Source organism: Mus pahari, chromosome X (assembly GCF_900095145.1).
Source record: "Mus pahari chromosome X, PAHARI_EIJ_v1.1, whole genome shotgun sequence".
NCBI classification, from domain to species: domain Eukaryota; kingdom Metazoa; phylum Chordata; class Mammalia; order Rodentia; family Muridae; genus Mus; species Mus pahari.
The window spans coordinates 123477529-123491941 of record NC_034613.1 but is presented as its reverse complement, the minus strand read 5'-3'; positions in this window follow the sequence as shown (position 1 = coordinate 123491941).

The following is a 14413-nucleotide window of genomic DNA, read 5'->3' as shown; positions in this document are numbered from 1 at the left end:
GTGTGTGTGTGTGTGTGTGTGTGTGTGTGTGTGTGTGTGTGTGTGTGCTGGTTTGTATAAATGCAAATTCACACAGAGGCCTGAGGTTAACATTGAGTCGTCCTCAATCGGATCTCCACCTTAGTTTTATCAACTGAGACATCTCTTTAGGACCAGACCAGTTTCTGTTACTTTGTTCAGCCATCAAATTGATGTTTCCTAAATCAAGTTGGCTGACAACCTTGAGCCTCAGTTTCCAAAAAAAAAAAAAAAAAAAGAGTATCTGTTTCTTATCCCACAGTGAATGCTTCTCTATTTTTTCCCAACAAAATACCTTTATTGATTATATGGGAATTTCACACAATACCACTCATTTTCCAATCTTCTTAGGTTCACTCTCCCACCCTTGTGCTCTCCCACACATACACACACACACACACACACACACACACACACACACACATAAGAAAAAATATGCCAAGTCAATGTATGTTGTCCATTTACTCATTGGAACATGGTGAAACTCTCAATGGGCAGCTCCTTAAAGATAACTGAGACTTTTTGCACCCTATCTCCATCCTCACCTACCAGAATCCATCAATTGCGAAGAGCTTCAGTATGTATCACAATTTTATGGACTCTCCTGGCTTCCTTTCTAGACTGTTTCATTTTTGTGCAGAGGGGGACAGGTTGTTGTAGAAGCCTTCAATGTCTCCCATTCTCAACTATGAAGCTGAAGTCATCAGTACCACTGTACAAAGGAGCCTCCCTACTCATAAGTTTATTCTCAAAGTTGCTGAGGTGAATGTGTGCTTTACTTACTCATGCCTTCCACATTCCTTGAGCACATAACATTCTTTTCTGCATTTATGGCTATCTATAGGTATCTATGTGTGAGAGAGATGCCTATGGATTTTAAAACCTAAGCTGGTTTCAAACCTGGCTTCACACACTTGCTCTGCAGACGAACAGGAGGCCACCTGTATTCTGGTTCTGCCCACTTCCTTCTCTGGCTAAGCTGGATGACCTGCTCTAACCCTGCCACGAAGATAATTTTCTCTGCCATGAATTCCTAGTTGGAATTAACTTACCCTTTGCTTTGGCTTGCTGGATGTCTCTACCTCAGGGACATCTGTTCCATGGCCATGTTTAAATGGGAACAGGCTTCTGAGCCATATTTTTAGCATCTGGTGCTGGGACAAGCATAGGAAACTCAAGAAACCCAGAACTCTGCATATATGACGTATCACTTACACACAGAATACATACATGCTCATTGTACCCTTTTCAAAAATACACCCTCTAGGATTTCAGTAGAGGTAAATTATAGGCTGATTGTTACAAATCCCCTGTTTCTATTGAGTTAGGTTCTTATGAACGTCATTTTCAATAAGAGAATTATTGGGAAAGGAGAGGGGGATCTAGAGAATGGAAGAGAGCCAGAGTTGAATAGAGTGGTGGAACTCAGAGATCTTAAATCACAGGAGACAAAGAGAAGGAAAAGGAAGACAAAAACCACCTTTACAAACACATGGAAAAAGAAACAAAAGTAAAGTTGTACCACAGAAAACTGTCCACTGTTGTTTTGTAGACAGTAAGTAGGAAGATGACAGTGGGGGACCCAAGACTGTGTGTGTCGATGCTCAAACAACTTAGGCAAAACAACAGGCATGAAAGCAGAATGGCCAAACTTGCTGAGTGAGGCCCATAGATTGTGAGCCCGTCTGAGATTGAACTAGTCTTCTCTCTCAGTTACTTCAGGGCTCTTCACAGTTTCTGGGGTGCTGCCCGATAACATAAAGGCTGTTGATAAGCTTACTGCAGCTTTCATTCCTTTATGCTTGTTATGGTGTGAAATCAAATCGAGAAACAAGAAATAGAGCTGTTTACCTCTGAGATGGCCTGTTTTTAATGTATGATAGGAGGTTTGGATCCAAGTCTCATATAATCCACTAAACAACCCTATTTGAAAGTTCATTGGTAATTTCAGTTTCACAGTGTCTCAAAAACCAGTCTTGTTTATTTCCCCTGTGGTCCAATTGTTTTTGAAATTCTATTTTACTAACTTTTATACATTTTTCAAAATCATTGGTTTCACTAAAACATTTCCTATATGTATAAACTATATTTTGATCATCTGTCTTCTATTATAGCCTAGTCTTGCTCCTACTGTTCTCCTTCCTCTACCTCCAGGCCCTGCTTATACTTTCATTTCTTACATCTATTGTTCTCTTTTTTTCTACAGCCATCACATATCCATAGCGCTTCAGCTGGAGGCGGGACTCTATGAGACCTTCCTCCTATGTATGCTGGAATGTGTGTCAGTTTAACCTTGGAATGCTCTTCTGTATGTTGTCACAGCCATTTGGGTTCATATATACAATAGCCCTGCTGTACCCAGAAATCAAAAACCAAAAACCTGTTTTACAGAAGGCTCTTAGCTGAGGAATTATTGATAATTGATGTTTGTTTGAATTGGGGGTAGGAGGAGAGTCATTATTTGTCATATACACTCCTTGATAGGCTATTCACGTTCCTTTGCATACATGAAGCACAGAAGCAGCACTAAACTTAAAAGAGTACATAGGGTTGGGAGGAAAAGATGGGGGATGCAGGAGGAGTTGGAAAGGGAAAAGAGCTTGGGGTAGATTTGATCAAAATATTATATTCATGCATGAAATTCTCAATAAAATTTGAGAAAAATAAAAGAATATGAAGTGTAGCTGTGACTTACTGCAGCTCTGCTGTCAGAATAGTAGAGAAACAATGAAAAGAAATAGGGATCAAATTAGCAGGTAGGGTAGGGAGCCTGTGTTAATTTGTCACGATCCATCACAGTGTGTCTGTTTTTGACCCAAGGAATCAGATAACACTAATCATTTATGGCAAAGTAACATGCAGAAAGCCAGTAATTGGATATCTTGTGGCATCATGCTGTTATCCACATTTCCTGAACCAGCTCTAGTTGATGCTAGTGGGAAATAGGAAATACATGTAAATTAGACCAGTCCACCCACTGTTGTGCCTCTCCTTGTCCCCATGGTTACAAACTGCCTAGTTAATGCCAGTTCTTCTAGGTACAAGGACCCCCTCAAGAACATGAAGCCCAAGTGAGTCCCCATACTATTATTGCTAGGCTGATTGTATAAGACAAGTAAGCTTGATATACTGAAGTCATTGGGGCACAAGATGAGTAGACAGTACTGGGAGTTAAATATCTACCCTTAAACTTGCTCAGTTCTCTAACAGTTTTTTTCTATGTCCCTCCTCTTTCTTTCCTTTCTTCTTTGTCCCTTCTCTTTTTATGTGTACTTCTGCAAACAGTTGGATTATTTACATCCCCATGTTATATTATAATGATTAACTTAGTCAATCACATGATATATATATATCTATATCTATATCTATATATAGATATAGATATAGATATAGGAATAGATATATACCAAATAAAATAAACAACTGTGAAAGTGCTACCTAGTAACAAAAGTTAAATCTACCCATGTACCCCTGCTTGTATTATCCCCTCACCCTCTTTCCCATTACCAGAAGTAATAAATGTCTGGTATTATATATTTATTGTTTTATGATATACTAATTAACCCTTCTATCTATCTATCTATCTATCTATCTATTTATCTATCTATCTATCTGTAGGTGTGTGTTTTGTATACTAAATTTTTTAATATCTCAATTTCTTACCCATGTCTTCTGTCAAAAAAATAAAAAACAATGAGACTTACTTCAGAGCATTTAGTGTCTTGTTGCATACAGAGCAAATAAAGAAACACTTAGAATATAAATAAGAGTACTAGCTGTAGTAGTTGGGGAGGGGTTGGGGTTTGGGGTGATAATGGTGGGGGAGGGGGGAGAAGTGGAGGTAGTAGAGGTGGTGGAGGGATGGGGTTGGTAGTGGTGGGTGTGGGGTGGGCTGGGGGAGGAGGGGAGGGGGTGGTGGTAATACTCAGGTGCTCCCTCAGCTGTCCTTTCCTTTCTGCATGAAATCATGAACATCTCTAGGACATGGCATTTTGTCTGTTGTTTTATCTAATTCTTAGTTTACCCTACATTCCCACAACACCTATTCATACCTGCATTCTAGTTTGTTTTCATGCTAATGACAAGTTTGTTAGCTTTTAAAGAAGTTGTTCTCATCATTAGTGGTTCTTACTATTTTGAGCACACTAAAGTCCCCTGGGAAGCTTAAAAGTTCCAATCTCAGCTTTATGCTATACCAATTAAGTGGACTCTCTAAGGGTAAGATAGCATTTTTAATGGTCTCCTGATGATTTTAATGCATAGCCTATGATAGGCCCTACCTAGGTCTTACTGCAGACGTTGTGAAATTCTGGCTGAAAGATCAAATTCAATTCCTTGGTTTTATAAATAAAGTCCTACTGGTCAAATCGACTTTATTTATGTTTATATGTGGTTAATTTTATAGTGAGTAATATCAGAGAGACTTCCTCTGGAAACTAATAGAGCTGATGCAGAGACACAGCCAAACATTATGCAGAGAGAGAAAGAGAGGGAGAGGGGGGAGGGAGGAAGGGAGGGAGGGAAGAAGGGAGGGAGGGAGGTAGAAAGTCCAAATTAGAGAGCTTCATCATGTTTCTCCCCTTGGATCTCAGGGAACCCCACAGAAGAGGAGGATGAACTATAGGAGCCAGAGGTGTTGAGGATATCATGGCATATAGAATCAACTAAGCCAGGCTCATAGGGGCTCAGAGAATGAAGCAGCATCACAGAACATGCAGGGGTCTGTGTTGTGCATATATAGTATGGTTGTTTAGCTTGGGATTTTCAGGGAAATTCTAATGATAAAAATGGGGGTATCTCTGATTCATTTGTCTGCTCTTGGGACCTCTTTCCTTCTATTGGGGTCCTTCATGTAGCCTTGATATTAGGGTTTATGCCTGGTCTTATTGTATCTTATACTGTTTTCAGCAAAGGTCCCTGGAAGGTCTGCTCTTTTCTTGGGGAAAAGCAAAGATGGAGGGAATGGATCTGCTGGATAGAGGGAATGGTAGAAACTGGGAGGAGCTGAGGGAAGGGATACAGTAATCGGGATGTATTTTATGAGAGAAGAATAAAAAAAAATGGCAGTGACAATACCATGTACCGGGCAAAGTGAAATAATTTGCCCTTTGTAAATTCCACACACAGAGCAATTGTATCATTGAACCTTAACATCAATTTTTATCTGAAAAATTATAGGAAAAACCATGACCTTTTCCCCAATCTTAGAAACTAAGTACAGGATCATGTAATATACACCTCTTCATTTCTTGCCCTTGCCATGTGCTAGACTTTGTTTATAGTTGTTAAGAAGTTGCCCAAAGCCAGGCGTGGTGGTGCACACCTTTAATCCCAGCACTCAGGAGGCAGAGGCAGGCAGATTTCTGAGTTTGAGGCCAGCCTGGTCTACAGCCAGGACTATACAGAGAAACCCTGTCTCGAACCCCCCCCCCCAAAAAAAAAGGTGCCCAAAGAATAGATAGAAATAAAAATGAAAGTGTTTGAAGTTTGCTTTTGTTATTGTAACTCTGACATTCAGTGTTTTTTTGTTTGTTTTTGTTTCTGGTTTTTTTTTTTTTTAAAGAATTCCAGTCCCCTAACTGGTTGGGACATGATGAATAGAGAACACTGGAAATATCAAGTCTGATATGCTAGCTCACTTTCTTCCTTGTGTTGACTGTCAGAACCTTGTGCCTGCTTCCTCACAATGGCCATCTGGAACACTGCCGTTTTAGAATCTTTAATTGGCTTTCCTCATGATCTGTTTAATTTGAAAAATGAACTGGGTGATTTTGGAGATCTCTCACACATTTTACATTTATATTGTGTCTTGCCTCCCCTTACTTAGCTGTTTTATGTTTCAATTATTTCTGTCAGTATCAGAAATGCCCGAGAGAAACATATAAGATGGAAGAAAGATTGATTTCAGCTCAAGGTTTCAGTGGATTTATTCCATCAGCTATCTCCATTGTTTTGGAAATGTGGTGAGGCAGAAGATTTTTGGCAAGGTATAGTCAAGAAAAGGTGCCCAGCTCATGATAGCTGGAAAGGACAAGGAGAAAGAGGGGTAATAGAGAAGGTATAGAGAAAGACAGAGACATAGAGAAAATAAGATAGTGTTTCTTATTTTTCACTACTTTCCAATAATGCCATTAAATTATCAAGGTACAAATGCATTAATTCACTGATGATGTCAGAATTCTCATGATTCAGTCAGTTCGTAAGAAACCCACCACTGAACACTGTGGCACTGAGAACAAATGAGTCTTGTAGAGGATGCTTCATAACAAAATCATAGCACAGTGGTTTGAAATTAAAATTTAAAAGTTGTACTTTTCAAAAATTGAAAATAGTATTTCATACAATGTATTCTGATTAGTTTCTCATCCTCATCTCCTTTCAGATCTTCCCTACTGCCTCACCCATTCTAGTCTGTGCAGTCTTTCTCTTTCTCTCCAGAAAACGAAATAGAATTAAAAAACAAAACAAAATAGAAACACACACACACACACACACACACACACACACACATACCTGAAAAACACAAAATCAGAAGCCATAATATACAAGCAAAATACCATTAAGATAAATATGGGACAAAATATTGGCCTTCTACTGCTAGGCCTGGAACTTGCCCATAAGTGTTAAAGGTGACATTTTTGAGTCAAGGAAATCTGAGCATAAATCCTGGTGCTGTAGCCATAACACTGACCCTCTATTTCTGCAGCTGAAAAATGGTCATAATAATACATAGCGTAGAAGGTTTTAGACCAAGGGTGAAGCGAAAATCATATGTACCAGTACAGGGGAACACCAGGGCCAGAAAGCAGGAGTGGGTGGGTTGGGGAGCAGGGTGGGAGGGGGAGGGTATAGGGGACTTTCAGGATAGCATTTGACATGTAAATGAAGAAAATATCTAATAAAAAAAGGAAAGTTTTAGACAACATAAATGAAATAATTCCAGCAAAATACTAAGCTTAGTGCTGGAAAACAGTAAACTCTGAGCTATTGTTTAAAGGGAGTTATTATTAGTCTCATCATCATTATAATGCCTTTTAAAAACAATGGCTATGTCCTGCAGTTACACATAGGTACAAGTACTCAATGAGAAGCACTAAGAGAAAATCAGGAATGTTAATCATACAGGGGCGTCATCTCCTCAGTGGAAGAGATAGGGTCAAATGCTTTCAGCATTCCATCCAGAAAGTTGAAAGTGGATTTTATTAACAATCTGGTGACATTTTATGCTATCTGTGGACACAGGCCACACCCAAATTCCCTAGAAGGGTTATCTTAGACTCTTCCTACCCTAGACCCATCCTTAGGGGAAATGTCACATGTTCTTTTTAGCCTGTTGACCTCTATGCTATCTCGATCAGAGACCACACTAGATTTAATTCTTCTAGCTATATGACCCACCTTCATGGCCACATGTACTTGGTAAAAGAGTCTCTATGTAACCACACCTTAAGCCTTATTGTACACCTGCCATTGGGATGATTGTTGCGTGGGAACCTTTTTCCAAATTTTACTTTGTTTTAAACTTGTTGACAATGAGCAGCTTTAGACTCCCCGAAGTCTGATCCGGGATGACAAAGTCAATTTGCTCTGGATTTTCATGCTTAGCTCTTCACAGATCACTGCGTGCATTTGACACGTGCAGACATCCTACTCACCTACCATGTTTGCAAGCACTTCTTTCCTGTATCACACAAAGCAACTTGCAAGATACATTAATTCCTTGAAATGCATCGTCTTAAATAGAGTGCAAGACATTGATGTCAAGCTCCACCTTGCCTTCCACTCTCCATTGCCTATATCAAAGCTTCTGAATGTTAATTAAGGTCATATATCAAAAGGAGACATTGATGTGTAACATGTGTACCAGCCTTGGGGTTATCTAAAATTAATTCATGTACATTGTCTAAATGATAAATAACTATTAAAATCTCTATCTGTACAGTTACATAATGTGTATATTTTTATGTGGAGAAATGAATTCTTATGAGGGTAGTACTTCAAAAGTGTATGTCTTAACTGTTCTAAATTGCCAAAAACGATACTCCACTTTACATTGAGAAGAGAACAAAAAGACATTCTACAGTTAGAAACCATGTTTCTTGACTCAATGTTGGATTGGGCTGATGGACTGCTATGTAGCCTGGGAATAATGCACTGTGGTTTGGAAATGTAATTGTTTATATTTATAAAACACCACTGTACAGGGACTTCCAACAAGTCTGGACAAGGCCACTTTCGCTGATTTATTTAACACTGTCCTCGGGAGGATATGTGGAATAGGCACTTCTACCAGTGAGATACGGATGTGGGGCAGGATAAAACCCAGAACAACAGCAATCAGCACAAAATCTGAGATCCTGATTAAAGGTTAGGCTTCTGAGTATTCAAGGCAGATAGCAAAACTTAAGAGAATTTGTTTCCCCTGGATCCTGCCTGCTCTTTGTATGCCACCCTTTGTATGCCTATGTCTGGCCACTACCCAATTCCATAGTAGGGAATGCATTTCTTTTTAAGCATGCTATTACTATAGATTTGTATTGAATTAACAATTGTATAATATTTTAAAAAGTGAACACCTTAAAATATTATTGGCATGAGGAATTAGCACAGAGGTGGAGTGCTCACCTAGCATGCACAGGATCCTGAGTTTAACACTCAGCACTATATAAAAAGAGACAAAAACCAAAGCCAAGATTGAGATATACCTCACATTCAAATCTCATTGTTTAGCAATGCTATTTCTGCATATGCGTACACCTTTTGAAAAGATCATCACAGTTGTGGCAATAGACACGTACATCATTCAAGCATCTGTGTTCCTTTGTGTGACATCTGACCTCATCGAAAATTTTGCCATGCACATAATAGTAACATGGGCTTAATGAGTGACAGAGCATAATATGGGTCATTACCTAAAAGATTTGTGTTCACCTAGAGCTCATTAAATTCCAACTAAAGGGTAATTTTAGAATGGGGGGGGACAAGACAAGCAATCTGTGATGAGATTCTTCTTTGATTGCTGTGTTATTCTCTCTTGTTACAGAATGTCATGAGATTCTGTGAGTATCTGTGATTTTAAGGCAAACTATTTAAATAAAACTAAGAACTTTCAGAAGATTCAAAGAAAGCACTCACCATATGCTGATATCTGAGGGGTTACTGCTGAAATTTATAACACTGGAGCATTAAAGTGAGTATGAAGAAAAGAGGCCTTATACAATTTAGGTGAAGAAAAATCACTGGATATGGCTTAGAAGAGTTTTGCTACAGGTTTTCTGGAGTGCAGATACCCACTGGATGTGTGACAAGTAAGGCTGGTTTTATTGCATATGTGACCAATGATTTCTCTGTTCCCTGGAGCTCTATTCCACCTGGCCTCTCATTCCACACCTTTACTCATTGACTACCACCTCTGTTATTCTTATTGGGGGATGACTGTCAGAAGCACCATGAGATTCAAGAACACATGGTTTTCTTGGGAAAAAGCATGTCAGCATGGCACTGTTGACAGGTGATTCTGTGGAGGTAAATCTCTAATCTTCCTCAGTTAGGAATCAAATTCTATCCACTGTGGAAAGATGACATTTTTTGGAAGTGTCAACTTTCACTGTGGATTGAGAGAGATTGAGTATGTTTGTCCTTAGATGGGCCATGTTAGTATGAGGGATATTCTATCAGGAGTACATTCCTAAGAACTGGTGAAGGTTTACACTTTATTTAAGGATACATAGCATTAAGCAGCACAGGAAAAAAAGCATGGGAAAAGACTTCAGTATAAGATAAAGGCAGAGTATGAGCACTTTCTCTACTCCCCTCAAAATAAGTTAACAAGAATGAAGCAGGGAGGTTAATAGAAGATCTTCAACTCTCCCACCTCTCCTCTAAACCCAGTCTATTAGTCTCACCCCAATAGTAGAACACCCAATGTGGCCAACCCTCGCTCCCTGTCCCCATCTCCAGTGCATCACTCAGATCTCCTATAACTTTCCTTCCCAATATCCCACTGTGCTAACGCTCAATGGAAGCAGGCATCCCCTGGGAACCCAACTGCAAAGCCTGCATGACATGCAAGAAAGCCAATGAAGCTGGTAGGGCAGCCTTGAATATTTACCACCCTGTCCTCTCCTGCAAATCCAATTGGGGGGGGGGTTGTCTCATCTCCAGCTCTGAGGCAGACTACCTGTAGGAGAAGTGTGGCCTCTACACACTCTCTATCTCATCCTGAGTAAACTAATTAGATCCTGGTGGACTTAGCCTTCTGTAGAGGAATTTTAATCCAGCAACATGGCTGCCCTGGCAAGGGATCACATCTAAAGTCCTTCTAGGTCTGTGTGATCTGCCCAGAATGACACATCTTTAATCCCTTTGGCTAATATACAGACATGCCTTTCAAATCCACTTTTAATCCTGAACAATGAAGGTAAAGTTAGTTTGTAGATGGAAGCTGCCATATTTGAAACTGGTGTGTAATTGAGGGGCAGATAAAGTGACGAATCAGAAAAAGATTTGACAGAATGAGTCAGAGATAGGATACACCCAACTCTTAAGAGACACACAGGCTATTAAGAGCAGCGTGTGCACACACACACACACACACACACACACACACACACACAGAGAGAGAGAGAGAGAGAGAGAGAGAGAGAGAGAGAGAGAGAGAGAGAGAGAGATGCAGACAGACAGACTGAGCAGGTCAGGTTGGGTCAGTGAAATGGTGAAATGCAGTGAAATTGCATTGAGTTGAGCTGAGTTGTGTTCTGTCCGTTGAGGCAGTTGAGTTGAGTTCAGTGAGTTGATATAGTGGAGTTGGGTTTGTACAGTTCAATGCAGGTCAGCAGAGGCAGCTGAAGCCAGAAAATAAATAAGGAGAAGCCAGAAGATTAGAACAATTACCAGAGTTAGTTTGAGAACAAGCAGGACAATTTAGTGAGAAGCCAGTTTGAATCAGTAACCTTGGAGAGGACTTTGAACCAGAGCTCCGGAGTTGAACCAGCCAGCCAGAGTTCAGAAAGAATGAGAAAGCGTGAGTTTATTCATCAGTAAATCTCCAAGGTGACAATTACATCTGATAAGTAAAAGTTACTTTTTCCAGCCCTTCTTCTAGCTTATAGCTCATTTCCATTCCTAAGTTTCTGTTCCTAATGCCTAAAAGAACATTCGACCTGATGCTGCTAGTGAACACACCTCATAGTATCTCAGAAGAGTGTTCTACTAGGCAACCTACAGTCAACACACTCTCCTTAAGAACAAGAGAGGGTAACAGAAACTAAGTAACAAAGACAAGATCAGCTATCAGAACTTAACATTGCAATTATCTTAAACTTAATGTCAAAATAAAATCAATAACTGCCAAGACAACGCATCTCCAGTAGAGCCGAACAACTTTACCAAGTAGTCTCTGAGTAGTAGACAGAAATCATGTGATGACCTTAATAAACACAGAATGGGCCTTTGACAAAAATCCAGCAATAAATTCATGGTAAAAGTCTTGAAGCAATTAGGGACAAAGGAAACATATATTGAAGGTTGTGTATTACAAAGTGATATTTAGTAACATGGAGAACATTGAGAAACATTTTCATTAAGATCAGGAAAAAGACATTTCTGTTCACTTGCTCTATGCTTACTCGATATAGTGTTTAACGTTTTAGGTAGAGCATTAACACAAGAGAAAAATATAATTATACAAATAGGAAAGGAAAAGTTGAAAATATCCTCATTTTAGATATGATTCTATATATGAGACCCTAAAGCAGTGGTTCTCAACTTGTGGGCTGAAACTTCTTTGGGGGTTGCATATCAGATATTTACATTATGATTCCTAACAATAGCAAAATTACAGTTATAAAGTAGCAACTAAATAGACTGCCCTACCTGGGGATCCATCCCAAACCTGGATGCTATTGTGGATGCTGGGAAGTGCTTGCTGACAGGAGCCTGATAGGGCTGTCTCCTGAGAGGCTCTGCCTGACAAATACAGAGGCAGATGATCATAACCAAACATTGGACTGAACGCTGGGTCTCTGATGGAGGAGTTGGAGAAGAGGCTGAAGGAACTGAGGGGGTTTTCAACCCCATGTGGGGAGCAACAGTGACAACAGGCCACATCCCCCCCCCCCAGAGCTCCCAGGGACTGGACCACCAACCCATGGCTCCAGCTGCATATGTGGCAGAGGATGGACTTGGACATCAGTGGGAGAAGAGGCCCTTGGGCCTGAGGATATTGGATGCCCCAGTGTAGGGGAATATCAGGGCAGAAAGGCAGGGGTGGGTGGGTGGGAGGAGGAACACCCTTACAGAGGCAGGGGGTGGGATTTGATGGAAGGTTTCTGGAGGGAAGACCTAGAAAGGGGATACTATTTGAAATGTAAATAAAGAAAATATCCAATAAAAGAAAAAATAATTTTATGATTCTGCAACATAAACCATTATTGGTACTGAAGGGTTGTTGCATTAGGAAGGCTAAGAACCACTGCAAAATATTCCTAAGGAAAACACTTAGAGCTGACAATTTCAGCAAAGTGGTAGAATACAAAATGAACACACAGGCTGGAAAGATTCCTTATCAGTTCAGATCTCTGGCTGCTCTCTATGTTCTCTTCCCAGAATCCACATGATGGCTCACAACCATCTGTAATGCCAGTCTCAGGGGTCTCGTGGGCTCTTTTGGCCTCTATGAGCACAGTATAAGTCATAATGCATAGATATGAACACAGACAAAACATCTATACACAGAAAATTAAGAGAATAATTTTAAAAACAAAACAAAATGAACATGCAACATTCTGTGACCTTTCTAGGTACCAATGACACATAATGAGAAAGAAATCAGAGAAGCAAGCCCATCCATAATTGTCTCAAAATTTCTTTGGATAAATTGAATGAAAGAAGCAAAATACCTCTAGGTTCAAATCTTTAAAACAACTAAAGAAACAAATCAAGGAGGACAATAAACAACAGTTGATAATGCTCATGGATTGGGAGAATTGTGAAAATGTCCATCCTATCAAAATGCAACCTACAGATTTAATCCAATTCCAATAATAATTTTAAAAAAAACTCAATACTCTTCTTCAAAGAAATAGAAGATCACGCTAAAATTCTTATGGAAACACGAAGGACCCAGGGTAGCAATAGAATTCTATGCAGAAATGTTAAAGTTGGAGGTATCTGTACCTGACTTGTTATACTATAAACCAACAGTAACAAATCACAGTGTATACTCCTAGTAGGAAAACGGAAAGATAATTCAGTGGAACAGAAACAAAGACTCAAATAGAAACTCCTGCAGCTTCAGCCAGCTGATTTTAAGCAGAGAAAACAAAAATTCACATTAGAGGAGAAAAAAAACCAGCCTCTTTTAAGAAATGGGGCTAGGAATATTGATTAACCATCTGTAAGAGAATGAATTCAGATGCCCATATCCCCAATCTATATAAAAAATAATTCCAAATGAATCACAGATCTCAATGTAGAACTCTAGTTGTTCAGGATATAAAGCCAATATTTCACCAAAAGATCCTCATGAAACAAAAAAATACAACCAATGGAGTGAGTAATCAGTCTTCGGAATGTAAGAAAACCATTGTCAGCTATACATCCAACAGATGATTAATACCTAAAATAGAAAAGGAGTTTTTAAAAACAAAACATGAAGAGGTTAGAAAACAAACCCAACAAATAGGTTCATAAAATGAAGGGACAGCTTTCAAAAGAAGAAACACAGTGCCAATGTCTTGGTTAGGGCTCCTATTGTGAAATAGAGAAAAGCACCTTGAGGAGAAATGGGCCCACTTCACTCACAGTTTCATGTAACTGTTAATCATCAAAGGAAATAGGGGCAGGAATTCAAGCAGGGCAGGAAACTGGAGGAGAACTGCTGTTTACTGCCTTGCTCCTAATGGAGTTCTTAGCCTGCTTTCTTATAAAATACAGGACCACCAAACCAGGGATAGCACCATCCACCATGGGCTGCCCGCATCCCCATCAATCAATAATTTAGAAAATGTTCTGCAGGCTTGCTTACAGCCCAATCTTATGGAGGCATTTTTTTTTTCAATTGAGGTTCTCACCTCCCAGATGACTCTGGCCTGTGTCAAGTTAACTTAAGTTTAGAAAGTATAATTTACTCTTTGTCAACTTGACACATAACACTTTTAAAGACATAACCTTTCCTTTTTTTTTCTTTCAGTCCCTAAGATCTCAGATTAATAAATATCACAAACATAGAACATATTAAAATGTCAAGTTCACACAGTCTTTACCAGTTCAAACCATTTCATAGTTTGGTCTCTATAAAGAAAAAAATCCCAAATTTCTTTTAAAATCCAAAATATCTTTTAAGAATTCAAGTCTTTCCAACTGTGGGCTCATATGACTTCAAAAATAAGTTAAA